We start from the raw sequence: 15,442 nt of genomic DNA, 5'->3' as shown, positions 1-15,442 counted from the left end.
ATTTTAATTTTTAAAGTATTGTAGTGCGATTTCCTACCTTTAACTACAACCGGTTAACTACCGACAATACTTGTATAAGCCGAAAACCTGATCAGCGCTCCTTGTGTGTGGGAACAAATTTTTAAGTCAATTTTAAGTGTCAAAATCTCGTCTCAAATTGTATCGACTACAGAAAATCGTGTAACTGATATTATTATGATCTTTTGTAATCATAAATGACAAGGTATATTACAATGTAAATAAAGAAAAACTAGTTTGTAAGGAAAGTATACTGTTCTTTGTTCTATGTCTACTCTCATTGAAAAGAGAGGCGGATTTTTCTGTACGTATGTACGAGTATGTAAGTACCTAATTATGGATTGAAAGTGTTTACATCGGAATCTAACTACGTGAGGAAATAAAACTGTAAATAAAAAAAAACCCTAAAAATTATTTACCTTACTTTTCAACTACATTATTTTTTTTGCTTATCGGAAATTTCCTTACATGACAAATGAAGCCTCGAAACCACTATCGTACAAATTCACAGGAAAATATCATAAATCGATAACTGAATAAAAACAATCGCTTATTCTACACCTGTTCCTTGACCACAAGCGACCAGCTTGGGACAGACAAGGATACAATAGAGAGCGTATAGTTATCCTTATGAGTCAATATGGGTTAGTCAGCCGACATGACTCCTTAAATAAGTTTAGTCATTCATTTGGCTTTTCTAACCATTTTTCCTTTTTTTATACTGATAACAATACATTGACTGCCTCCGTGGCGCAGTGGTTTAGGTCGCCACGTCACGCCACCATTGAGTGGGGCCGTGGGTTCGATTCCCACACGGAGCAATTATTTGTGCGATCCACAAATAATTGTTTCGGGTCTGGTCGTGCTTTGTGTCCGTTTTTTGTATGTTTGTAACGTCCCCGCGACACCAGAGCAATTCTTAATGCCGGAGTTGTCTTTTAAAATGAAAAAAAGAAAAAGAAATAAGGTGAAATAAAAAAAATATCTAAGAGACTGATAAGACTAATTGTTATTCAGTTCTGTCAAAAGTAGTTTCAATTTAGAACACATTCTGGTTAAATCCGGTTATGACTAGCATTTTAAAAACAAAAAAGTAACAGGTTGCATATAAAAAAAACTTGAAATTCTAAATTTAAAATATAAATCTCAAGACCTTAATATAATTTTCGAATTGCGTTCTAGATGATTTAAGTAAATTCATATTTTTAAATAATGTTGAGGTAAGTTATGGCAAAGGAGGTTTAATTGTCTAATTTGTGGTATATATTTCTCGAACATTCGGTTAGTTGCTTATTTGTAGTAATTTAGTTATCCTCTTTCTACACAAGGTCGCTCGTGCGATGACACAAAAGGAAAGTTAGTACAATTCTGTGGGACTTTACACATACGTAATATCTGTTTCATAGAAAACCACAGACGCTAGTTAAAACGAAATAGACTTACCTAATCAAAATCAAACTACTACTAAAGTTAATGACAAAAATAACCAATAATTTACTTTCAGTACTTTAAAATATGAGAATATACACATTCATCTTCAAATTAAAATAGTATTAGGTTAGCATACTCGGCCAATTTTGGAATCAGAAAAATATGAGACCGTTTTAAAAAGTTTTTAACTATTACTCAGCTTTGAAAGAGTATTTTATATTTGTAGGCAGACATTATGTCTCTAATAGATCTAAAATGTCGTATGTGGCAATGGGATTGCTGCTACTAGATTATGCTTTAACATAATTTAAAAGGTCATAAGTACATAACATTTCCTATAAAGTAACGTGCGTGACTGCGTTACCAAACAGTTAAAGCAAGTTACACTCTAAATATGAAATTCTCTAAACGGGAAACAAGATGTTCTTATCTCATACCCTTATATAATAATTATAAAAGCACATTATATAATGTACTGTGTACATAGAGTTGTGACACACGACCGGTCAACATGCATATTTATATAACAGAAGTAAATACATAAAATTGTTTATGCACTTGATTTTCAATTCAAAGAAACGCACATGTCGGATTATAGTCACGTTTTTACTTGATAACTTTATTTGATGGATAGAGAGAAATGTTCCGAGTTTTCATTTAGTTATTCTCATTGGTAGTTTTGCTGACCGTAGCTCGATTTCCTACACTCGGTATTCTCGAGTTATTGAATACCGATAAATTCACCACTGTGGCGCAGTTCTCTACAGTCGGTACTGTCGAGTATCGAGAGTTTGACATGTAAAGTTTACTGCGCTGATAGATTTTCGTTCAAAATTTCTCGATAGCTAGCCGGTTGTCAGTATTCGATGGTGGTAGAGATAGAGATACCGAAATCTTCTTTAAAAAAATAGTTCCTATAGGCACTCTAGAACTGCTGACCTTTTTACACAGATTTTTTTCAATCAGTCAATAGGTGGTAGGAAATCGCTCTTCTGTATAAATCGTGTCCTTTGTTCAAGAGTCGAATCCTCGTGATAAGCAGCTGTAAGTAGATATATGTATATGTACGAGTATATATAAGTATTGTACAAACCGTTTCGATCACTATATAATTGTATAGCAGTACGATTCGGACCAGCAAGTCCGTAATTAATCACAGCTCTAATGGGCCAAGTCCCTAGCGCGTGATTAGAGTTTAAATCTACGACTCCCACACTTGGATAGTGGTCCCACGATGCACTTCTAACATCTCTTTATGCATTGCCTTAATTCATTGTTGTTTTACACGAAGGTGTTTGAACCAATGGTCGAGTCGAGCAGTGTCTAGGTTCGATTTATGCACGGAACAAATATTTTTTGGAGTGATCTTCAAGTAGATATTTTGGTAAACTCTATGTATCTATGCTGTTTATATGCCTATGGTACCTATGCTGTTTATATGCCTTTTTGTAAAAATAACGGTAAGATAAGTTCTAACTTCAGTGGTTAACAGTGGTTTCCTGAAAATAAAAAATAAAGGGCGAATCTGTTGCCATAATCTAGATAGTTACTAATTGTTGACAAAAACATGAAGATCACTTCCTCCGGGGAATCGAACTCGAGGCTGCACGATCCATAGTCACACGACATCACTCGACCAAGACACCGGTAGTCTTTCTATTTATAACTTTCGCATAATATTTCAAACAATGTCACGTTCGTTATCTAAGTAGTTCTAATTAGAGGTACATAATTAACACATCGTTAGTGTCCAACTAATATGAACACAAACTTGATCTTTCTGCGCACTTACTATTACTAGTTAATTGTATAAAACTAAGAATGACTCGGCAATATGAGTTGCAGTTTTTAAAACAGGTTAGTTTATGCAAATGCAACTTTAGTTATTTATTGTTGTGGTTTCTTAGATATTTCTAGGAATTAGAATTTGCAGAGTGCATTTTAATTCACTACCTTTCCGCCCGCGATTTGCGATTTTCTACGGTCGATGTTTTGACATTTAAAATGTACTGTAAAAATAGTTCCCACGACGCCCGCTAGAGGCGCTGATCTGATTTTCGTACATTTCTCGATAGCTAGCCGGTTGTCACTAATACCGACTGTAGAGAATCGCGCTAGTGTCTCTTTTTACAAGAAATAGGCGATACATTTGTACATTTTCTTCTAATAAAGGCGACGACACAGTTCCGAGCTCATCATTGATTAGTCCAAGCATAATTGTGTCCTGATTGTGTCTATATCTTGGCCAGCAATCTACAGATTATTGACAAATACTACGTCAGCGGAGACAATCAGAATGTGGAGCGTACAAATGTGATTATATTGTGTTAGACGTGACTCGAGACTCTTCGGTCAGCTGTTAGGTATTTGGGACAAATGTCTGGATGATAATTGTGTTGGTTAGTTTGCTTACTAAATAAGTAGTATTGTGTCTAATGAATTAAGTTTTCTTGATTATACTAAACCAAAACCTTGTTTGCTAGTTACTTTGATGCGTGAGAACCTCATAGAGGCACCTAACTTGATTGGTTTATTTATCTTACATAATTACCTAGATTAGTGTTGTCTGAACTCTGAAAAGTTACTTGCCCTAGCTAACATTTTGCACGCATTAATCGCAACTCCGACTCGCACGACTAATTTAGCATATATTTCTTCTAAATTTTTCAAAATAAGTACGCTTTTTTCGACCTCGTCAAATTTCAACAAAATCCATTTGTTCGTTTTTGCGTGAAAGAGTAGCAAATATACATACCTACATTCTCACAAACTTACGCAATTACATTATTAAAAGGATTTTATACGTATATTCACTTAATTGCTAAAGTTCATATCTCACTTGATTTATAACTACAATAAGTTTGTATATACAATTTATAGTTCGATAGTAAACTGTGAGCACACAGTTTACTATCGAACTATAAATTGTAAAATGTAAAATAACTTCTGTTCAGCAGAACAGAAGTTTTGCTCAATTAAGATGAGTCAGCACTACTCGAGTAATGCTAATTGATTGCGCATAGCGTTTGTAATGCAATCGTATCGACTGGAATAAACCGCTTTAGTACTTTGAAATTGCATTTAAATCACTCGATTGCAAACCTATTTGCATCTCGCTTATTTTTTTTTTTATTCGCTTAGCCTTTGTTCCAAACTATGTTGGAGTCGGCTTCCAGTCTCACCGGATGCAGCTGGATACCAGTGTTTTACATGGAGCGACTGCCTATCTGACCTCCACAACCCAGTTACTTAGGTATTAACACGATACCCTTCGGTAAGACTGGTTGTCAGACTTTCAAGCTTCTGACTACTGTTAACGACTGTCAAAGATCTTCGAAAATGACAGCCGGGACCCACAATTTAACGTGCCTTCCGAAACACGGAGAAACTCGATATGTTTAGGATGGTCACCCATCCACGGAACAACCTCGGCAAGCGTAGCTTAACCTCAGAGATCGATCCGTGCGGCTGTTGTAAACTAAGCCACGAGCTCCTCTGTATATAAAAAGATTAGTATAATGCAAACGTAAACGGTAATGGAGTTATATCGAACTATTGAACCGGTTTAAATATATGTCACTAAAATGAGATTATATTATTCTCTCTAAAAAATTAAACGCCCGAATGAATTTTAAATTACTAAACGACTGTTATCTTAAGTGACAACAACCGGGACCGACTTTTTACGTGCCCTCTGAAGCACGGAGACGCTCAGTTTAAACACCACTATGCAGTCACCCATCTATAGAATGACCGCGCCGACGTTTAATCCACAGATCGTTTACCGACCGGTGAGCACAACTGGCTATGATATTATAAACACACAAGTAAACTTTGTTGTATGTTATGTATAGTACGCGACACTTAACTTTATTTGTCGTAATATAGGAGAAAAAATAACAAATGCAGTAAAGGAATGGTCACTACGGAAGGACAAAGTTGTAATGTTTCCATCTCTACATACTTATATCTATACTAATATTATAAAGTAGAAGAGTTTGTTTGTTTGTTTGATTGTTTGTTTGTTTGTTTGTTTGTTTGTTTGTTTGAACGCGCTAATCTCAGGAACTAATGGTCCGATTTGAAAAAATATTTCAGTGTTAGATAGTCCATTTATCGAGGAAGGCTATAGGCTATATACCATCACGCTAGGGCCAATAGGAGCAGAGTAGCAATACAAAATGTTACAAAAACGGGGAAAATGTTGTTCCATTCTCTCTTATGTGACGCAAGCGAAGTTGCGCGGGTCAGCTAGTATTTATATATATTCTGGGTATCTATACCAGCCGATTACTGAACAAATTTTAATGAAATTTGACAAAACGATATCTTAATACTTCACTGGAAAAGACTAGCATCGTCTTCGAAAAATATTCCCCGCGGGTAAAATAAATAATCGCAGAAAAGGGGGAACAGAAACACGTTTATCAAAACTTGTGTAAACTTTCAAACTGTCAAGAAAACGCAGTAACAAGTATAGTTAAGTAGTTAATTGAAAAACTTCCACTCAACGAGATCAATTGCTCTGACATTTAGATGTTCCGGGAATTGAAACAGCACTTATATATTTTCTTACTTTTAGGGTTCTGCACTCAGAGGCTACAAACGGTACCCTATTACTAAAAGTCCGTTGTCCGTCTATCTATCACCAGGCTTATCTTATGAACCGCGAAATATTTTCATATTATGTTTTTTAACCCATTATTGTTCCACTTCTAGGCAAGGGTCTCCTTCCGAGTTGAGAAAGGGGTTAGACTTAGGTGTTATCAGTAAATTGCAACAAATAAAACTGGAAAAAGCAGTACTTAAGTGGGCTGCCATACAACATACGTGTTTTTTACCGTTATTATAATGGTACGGAACCTTTTGTGTCCGAGTCTTGCTCGTACTTGGCTGATTTTTGTTTCCGATGTCAACTTCGTGATGTTTTGTTTCTTCTGACAGGTTTTGTTGTAGTCCATTTAAGTTCGGAGATGGGCTTTTGTTTTTTCTAGGTCTTGTTTCGGAAAGGTGAAAATGAGATTGATTTGTAGGTACATACCTATTCTGAGTTATGTTTTTTCTTGTCTGTCTTTAAAAGCTACTGGTTAAAAGATGTTTTGATTCTTTGCATGGGTTAATATTGTTGAATTGAAATGTATTAAATGTTTGGAATGAGGGTCATAATTAGGTTGTATCGAATATCGTGTAAAGGTTTTGGTCGTGTTAACGCAATACTCACTGCGAATAGAATCGATTGACACTAAATATTGTGTTAAAAACGCAAAATTATATTCGAACTCATTTTAAAAATATTCTTTCAAAAGACTATTTGTATTAACTTTGGCAAAAGATATTATAAAAGTCCAGATAAACTATTTTCAATTTAATATTTTAATCGCAAGAGCGAACTTCTCAAAGTGCATTGCTCCTTCAATAAGAATAAAACAACATATGATATTGATAGCTGGCAGTCTGCACTTTTAATATCAAATACCGATGGCAAATAGAGTTGACATATTTTACTGTCGGTTTAATGGGACATATGTACAATAAGGAGGGTTTTTCGGATATTATGATGATAATGAAAAACGTTTACGTATAACATAGAAGTCAGTGTTAATGTAACTGTAGTTAAAGTAAAAAAGAAAACAGCATTCTATGATTCCGACGCAAGTGGTCGTCGGTATCATAAAATGCTGATTTCTATGGAATTCTATGATTCCGACGAAAATGGTTGAAGATTTAAAATCAAAACAGCACACAATTGTTTTATGAGCACGTTTCATTCTGCAATGAAAATTTGACACCTGAGAGTTTTTAAAACAGTTCGGGACTCAGGCTTAATTGGTTAAATTTTGTAAGGTATATTATGTTTTCTCTAAGTTCTGAAAAATATAGTGGGTAATCGTTGTAGGCCAGTACCTTGAAAAACCAGATTGTCCAGCTAAATACACGGCGAGTGGCAACACTAATGAAAAGGTCGTCGCAAATATCATTCGTTCCAGACACACAATATCTAATTAATATCAACATAGTCAAAACAAAAGATCTTTTTATACTTTTTGGAGATACGCCACATTTTTGCGCTTTTTGTGAAATATTGGCAAGCGTTTTTAGCGTCTGACGTGTTAGTTAAAAGGTGATTGACAGTTATGTAGTACCTCTTAGTAGCTTTTTTATAGTAAGTCCGATGATGGTTAATATACTAGCCTAACAAAAGTTATTGTTTTAATTTCTAATGTAATACGTGTCTGCTACTTACTCCGATGTCTCCTTTTTAACTGACACAAAAAGAAGAGGTTCTCAATTTGTTTGTTATGTTGTTACGTTCAACAGTTTGGTTTCATTACATACACTTATGAACGAACTTTTCACGAACTTGAACCCGGGACTTTGTGATCAGCAGTCGTACAGCCAACATTACTAACCTCGCTGCATTGGCAGTCAGAATTCATTATGGACCTTTCATTGAAAACTTATAAAAAAAATTGGTCATTCTTAGCTGACTATTACAAATTGAAGTAACTCTTGGGTTAGCTAATAATTGGAAAGGAGAGAGCTAGTCTCATTGATTCAAATGTCAAGCTTGCAAGGAAGACAGGTAAGGTAAATGACAAACAAACTATATTCCTGCATTGTTATTTAGGTCATAAAATGAGTTGCCAATTACATATTAACTACCAATATAAGTGCAGGTAAATTATACTGGAAATAATTAACACTGAACTGGTGATGTCATGATTCGGATATATCAATAATATTATACCAATTTCAGATACAGTTGCGGATACTAAATTAATTTGGATATCTTAATCCGAGTGAGGGGTACGAATCGTAACTACAGATTCGGTAAGTTCAAATATAGGTTTTTGAAAGAGTATTATCCGAATATTTTCCGAAAATTTTCGAATCCTTTTTCAATTACAGATTTTATGCAGGCTAACCTATAGTTTCGGTTATAGAGCTGCTTAATACCCCTGCAATAAACTATATTGTAGAATTACATCGTGTTTTAGTCAGCGTGGCAACAGCTGTTCTGTTATGAAACGTTCAAGGTAGTAACAAATAAATTATTTATTAACGTAAATTAATGCTGTATAATCCTTCGGAAGGTACTGGGAATCGAATGGTTGAGTGTTTCACTGAACGCTACGAATCTCGAAATTATGTATTTTGAGTGGATACCGCTTAAATAAAGTATCTAAAAATGATTCCGTGTAAGTTAAGTAAGGATTATCAAACTAAACTGCTATGGGGCGATAAATGTCATGTGTCAATGTGTTCTGATTTTTCTTAAATATAGGTACGTCATGACCTACTTCATATAAGATGAAGGAGTGCCTGAGGTTTGGGATGATTAGTAAAAGCTTTTTTTACTTTTTATGCCAGATTGTGTATCGATAGAATTGTGTCAAGTAAAATTAAATCTTCTGTTCACTTCTACAGATGTACTCTTCGTTGCTGGGAGAGGTCAAATTGGTCAAAAAAAAGCTCAATTCTCTACCACTATCGACTATCGGCAACCGGCTAACTATCGTAAAATTTTGTATGAAAACTACAGTCAGTACTGTCGAGTATCGAGAGATTATCAAACAACATTTTTAATGGCTGGCCGGTTGTCGATAGTCAACACTAGTAGAGCATTGCGGTATTGAAGTACTCTCCGTTGCCAGGACAAGATAAATTGGATAACAATTCTGCTTCCCACTCTTCCCAGCCATACCAACTAAAGCAAATATAGCTAGAAATTCAGTAATTCTGACCAACCGCGGTTTTAGGTCGCTATAATTGCACGTCGTCGAGTTAAACGTTATTAAAATACAGGTCACATTTCAAAATCCGTTACTACTTACCCACAGAAATAACAACAAAGTCACACATGCGAGTTGAAACATTCGCATTGTTATTATTTTATTATTGTTGTGATTTATAACCAGAAATACGTGTGACCTTACCTAACTCCTAAAATATGTTGCGGTGTTAAGGTACTTTTACATTTGACTACTTTTCTGTTATTGACTTATGTAATTTCGAAAAGAACATAATGCACAAAAGAAACATGTGACATGTGCCTTTTCGAAATTGAATAGTCAATTACAAAGTCCAGTACAATATTCCAGATGATCAGTAATTTTCCAGAACTATAGAGTTCTTATTCAAAATCTTCCTAATCCTAAAATATCACTTCTTTATTTACTTTATAATTGAGTTTGTTTAAATCTTGAAATTACAACAGTGCGAAAACCCTGTAAGTTGCAGTAGCATTATGTATGACAATAACATTTTTCCAATGTTTAATATTCTAATTCTATTGATTGTTAATTTATGTACCTTTATAAAGACAACAGTTATGTGATAAAAATAATATTCTTCTTGCGCTTTTTGACCATAAAAAGTCTGAAAGAAAAATAAATAAAACAGCGATAATAATTATGTACAGTTAAACATAAAATATTATTCGCATCGCCATTACAATTCAGAAAAGTTTCAATGTTTAGAAACCGTTGTGGGTGTATTTGCTAGCACCACCTACGTTTTCAAATAAATTACCTAATTCAAAGTAAACTCGCGCAACACCCCCGCTGCAACGGATTAACAGCTAATTTCACAAAAGCGTTTAACTTAAATGGCTCTTGTATAGTTTAAAGCAATTTTGGTGTTAACGGCTGAATTATTCAGCTAAACTTTAGTAAGTACTAGCTGACCCGCGCGGCTCCACCCACGTTAACTTTTTCATCCCCTATTTTAGTCACTTAAGGGTTGATTAAAAAAAAAATGTACAACGTCCTTCGAGGCGTTCAAAGTTATGTGCATCCGACTCTCGTAAAATATCAATGGAGTAAGTAATCTTAGTGCGGACATTCTTTCGGTGGATGACCGCATATTGGCACGTGAGTTGAACAGCTCCGTGCTTTAGGCACGTCGGCACCGGTGTAATTAAGTGAGATAACAGTTCTAAAGCCATGTGAAAGGCCTTCAGGCCGTTTGAACAACTTTGACACTAGGTTGACCACTGTGAATGGAGCCGGTAAAGAGTTGCTTTTGAAAAAGTAGTCCTACGTCCTTTTCTGGATCATATACTATCATGACGACAAATTACATCCAAATCAGTACTACAGTTTTTGCGTATAAGAAGGTCAAACAAACATACATACATCAACGTTTATGATATAAGCAAGTATTATGTATAGGGTCTCTTATATTAAACTGTAAAGTAATTCTAAATATTCGCGGCTGAAGGCAATTACTTCTTAAGTATTATTATGGGGAATATAATTTATAATATTATGTAATAAAATGTATTAATTCTCTTTATTGGGAGTAGTTATGTGTGTTATAGCTTATGTTTCGTGAGTCTTTAATAGATTTTTTTACCAAATGCTGCTACCGTACTGACATCAAAAGTAAAAACCGCTATGTAGACTAGTGCTATGATTTGACGACATTTACAGATCCATTGTGGCATGTCGCATACGATAGAGAGTTTGGAATAAAGTAGTAAAGATCTTTGCTCAGTAATAGAACAGGATATAGAGATCTTAGATTTTTGATACGGATACTTAATGAATACAAATCTATTAAAACCTGGATATAATTGAAAATTTATTAGAATTAACACTTCTATGTTGGGGCATATAAAAATATTTTTGTGAGTATCCAATAGGGCCAAAGATTTCTGCCCTATGGTCAGTCTATTAAAATCCCTATTTAATAGTGGTTTTAGTAAAATGCCATTTTTAATCTAATAAGAATGCTAGGTTATTTATTTTCTTATTGAAAGTAAAGTAGCAATACAAAGAGTGAGCGTTATCAAGACGAAACTATCGTAAAAGTATATGAACTGTGTCAAGTCAATAAGTGCATTTTTATCAAATTAACTCAAATTGACTTTGTGCACGGCTGGCGCAGAGCATTGATAGCGCGTTTTTACTAAGGCCGTAAATAATTTACTAAATTAAAATAATGAGTATTGAGTGACCAGCACATAGCCACCGTATTACTCTTTCCTGGTAAGGAAGTATGATGGTGGAATCTGGGTTTTTTGACTATCTTCAAATTGTATTTCATCAAAATTAGTGCAGCGGTTTAGCCGCAAAACGTGACAGTTTGTAATGAGATTAGGTAGGAAAATATATTAGTTCAAACATTAAAATTAAAGGTAGAGATATAAAATATTCATACTATGCTATCTGGCATAGATCTCTGGTTAAGTGTATGTAACACATAGCCATCAGAGATCAGAATTAACAAATCGTTTAGGCCTCTTCTACACTCAAATTCTATTTTTTCCCCAGTATTGTTAATTATTTTATTCAGTACCTAGCAGAACAGTAAAAGCCAGCCAGATTATAAAACCACTCCTAAAAATTGCCGAAAATAACAGCAACTCTTTTATAACACGTAATTGCACGAACACGTTCTATTTAAGTGATATTTTTAGCAAAACACAATTACAGCTCACGCGACAATTGTACTCATTATAAAAATAGTTTAATTAACTCGTGTCCAGGGAACATTTTCAGGGAATTTTCCACCGATGGTAGTTGTATCATCGTTTAAATAATGGTTTGTTATGCCTCCGTGGCGCGGTCGGTATTCGACTGCTGATAGGATGATTCCCGAAACGGGCAATGAACTGTTGATTTGAATTGATTCTTTTCTTAATTTGTTTTAGAGTATTTCTCCCCCAACCCGCACTAGGCCAGCGTGGTGGACTCAAGGTCTAACCCCTCCCTTGTTTGGTAGGAGACTCTTTCCCATCAGTGGGACAGTAAAAGGTTAAAAAGAATATTTCTCACAAGTAGCCCGGAGTTTAGTAACGTGCCCGGTATATGGCAATAAGTTCGTCGCCTATTACATGGGACAAATGTAGTTAATAGCAAAATTTTCATACTGAGTATATCTTCGCGTATAAAAGGTATTATGTTTTATTACGTGTTTGTTCGTTGGGCTCAAACTACATACTTGAAAGTAATTTTCTAGCGCGATAGACTAAATGTCGCAGAAGACAGTATTGTTAGTAAACGATTTAGACAATAGTAAAATAATTGTGCCCATTTAAAATCACTTTGAATTCGAATTTATTTCATTAATAAATCAATTAACAGTATTTTAACTCATACCTTTATTGAAATAACTAACAAATAATAACATTGAGCCACTATTGTACTAAAAATCTGTAAATCAAAGTAATTGGTCGGGATGGTGAGAGATTGCAGTTTAATATTGTTAGAACGTTAGTGGATGCCGCTGTCAATACAACAGACATGGTTGATTACTTGAGAGCTTCGAGGAGATAGAAGCCGTGTATCTTAGAAAGTAGCTTGCTATTTAACCCTTATATATCTTAGCCCCGGTTTCTGAGTACATTTAGCGGTAGTTTATATATTATGTTCAATATATTTTTTTTTCTATGAGTTTAAACGCTTTTGAATAAATAAACTACCTCTAAATGTATCTCAGAAACCGGGGGTTAGAGCATATTATATTATAGGGTTTGTGGTCAAGAGCTAAGAATAAGTATCGTAGCTTAAATACTTGAAGATCAAGTGTGATTTCTAATTTTATTTTACCGAAACAGTTTAGTGTATATATCCATGTTATCGAATATGAATATAACTAAATTCGAGGACAAGTTAAGGTGTTTAATGGGTGTATTATATCTATGTGTTATAATTTGCTTATTTTTTTTTTAATATGGACTCTTCTGAAAACTTTTAAGCATACGCCTAAAGAGGATTAATGACCGCCCGTCCGGTAACATTCGCCTATGATTACAATACATTAAAAATACATTTTTTCTTTTATATTTTAATATCTGATTAAAATATTGCACAGTCTTCTTTTTCTTCAAAGTTTTAATAAGCAAAACTGTCTAATAAATTATCCACAAAGACCGATAATAATTGGCTTTACCTACTTTTTATAATCGCAAACCAGACAGCTGACAGAAAAAAAGTCAAACGTCATTCATTCGTTCTTTAGATAAAACATTCGCGTTCTATTTTTATATTTTATTTGTACAGTCAGGAGGCAGAACTGCATACACAATGTCACATTTAAAACATATATTTCATAAATACATAGTAAAACAACATTTTGAAATGGGCTAAGCAAGCAAGTGTGCTTCGTTGCCTAGAAACTGCTTTAGCTTCATTCACATCCATATATCTTGTCATTCAGGATCGCCTGTTACCAGGATTACGCAACAGGCCTTTTTTTCACTACTAATTTATAGGTATATGCATGAAAACAGAAATATACTTGACGTTTCTACTTAAATGATAATTAAGTAGTTGTTTTTTTTTTAATCTTTTATACAGTATTGGTCAGATAAACACAAACTGTTTCTGTCATTTTGAATAGTGATGTTGATTGAAAAAAATAGTTGCAAAATGTATACATATTTTTGCTCGTGACAGTAATACAGTTCATTGCAATCCTATATCACTGGGTGTCACGCGTTCCCGCTATCCATTGCATGTAAACAAACTATTTCAGTTTTCATATTGATATTCGTATCGAACTAAAATATACATTTGTATTTTTATAACTAATCGATTGAATGCTATTTATTCGGCTGGCGTGCGAATAATATTGCTTTTGTTCGGAAAAATATATTCTTCGAAAATATTTTTGCTTAATATTTTTAATATACTAATGCTTTAGCCATATATTTTATTGATATTATATTACCGATTGCTAAAGGGCACGCTCGCCTTTTTAGGATGGGTGTGGTTAATTCAATGCTTTAAGCAAAATTGATACACATTTTAATACTTCCAAAGTAATTAATCGAATTAAAGAAAGAAGTTATTTTTTAAATTAGTTACGATTGACAAATAAGAAACATACATAATAACAGCCTGTACTACCCGAAGGCTTCGGCTTAGTATGTAATACACCTACGTTTCGCTAGTAGCCATTAGCCATTAAATTAACAGCAGAAACCCGAGACGTCCTGATCAGTAGTTGGATACACTACCGATCCCGTCACAGAGGCAGTTTAAAGTGTTATGATAATGTTAAATAATTTTGAGTTTCGTAATATTTTAATTGTGTTTTACCACATTATCCGGCGAATGTAATATCTCCATGCTTAAATTATTTTCACAATAAATATTTTAATTCTCATTCACATTCAACTGTCATACGTAATCATCTCATTAATAAATTATTTTTCTGCTAAATAAATAATTCTCTTTTTCACTGTTATTGCAAATGGACGCTTATTAATTCAGTGCTTTTATCGTAGAACAATAAGCTGTGGATTTATATCGAATAAGATGATGAATAAATAATATTGAATGAGTGTTTTCGATGCGTAAATTGGGTGAAGTAACGATTGGACAGTGAGCTATTGAATGAAATGAACGAAATGAGCAAACTGAGAGTAATGAACGCGAGGGTGGACGGTAAACTGACGTTATTTTTCATTCGTTTATTAATTTCATTTGTTATTGTACTTGAGAAGATAAATTGACAGATCATTTTAAAACAAGCAGTTACTAGAGTGAAAAAATATGATTACTTATGGAAATGTTATGAACGATGAAGTGAAAACATTTTTTTTTAAATAAAAGGCTATTTATTTTTATGCAGAAATAGTCTCTCTCTCTCATCGTATAGTTAGTGGTCAACCTAGTGTCAAAGTTGTTCAAGCCGCCCGAAAGGCCTTTGACGTGGCTTAACGACTGTTATCTAGGGAATGCAATCCCGACTCGAGATCGTCAACTCGAGATCCCTCGCGATCAGAAATATCAATCCCGAGATTTTCGGGATCCCGTCTAGTTAGTAAAAATAATACAATTCGAACGGCTTGTTTAATGTAATATGTATGTGATAGTGTGGTGAATGCAATAAATTATTATTTAAAAGAAAATAAAAGCCTTTATTTTTCAATATTACTAACAACGTAACATAATTAACAGGTGTAATAACATGAACATAATCAAAAAAGTAGGTGTAGCTCCAGGAGATCAAAATAAAAAGTAATCACATGGCATTTTGA

Source organism: Anticarsia gemmatalis, chromosome 10 (genome assembly GCF_050436995.1).
Source record: "Anticarsia gemmatalis isolate Benzon Research Colony breed Stoneville strain chromosome 10, ilAntGemm2 primary, whole genome shotgun sequence".
Taxonomy (NCBI): domain Eukaryota; kingdom Metazoa; phylum Arthropoda; class Insecta; order Lepidoptera; family Erebidae; genus Anticarsia; species Anticarsia gemmatalis.
Note: the sequence above shows the minus strand (reverse complement) of the source record.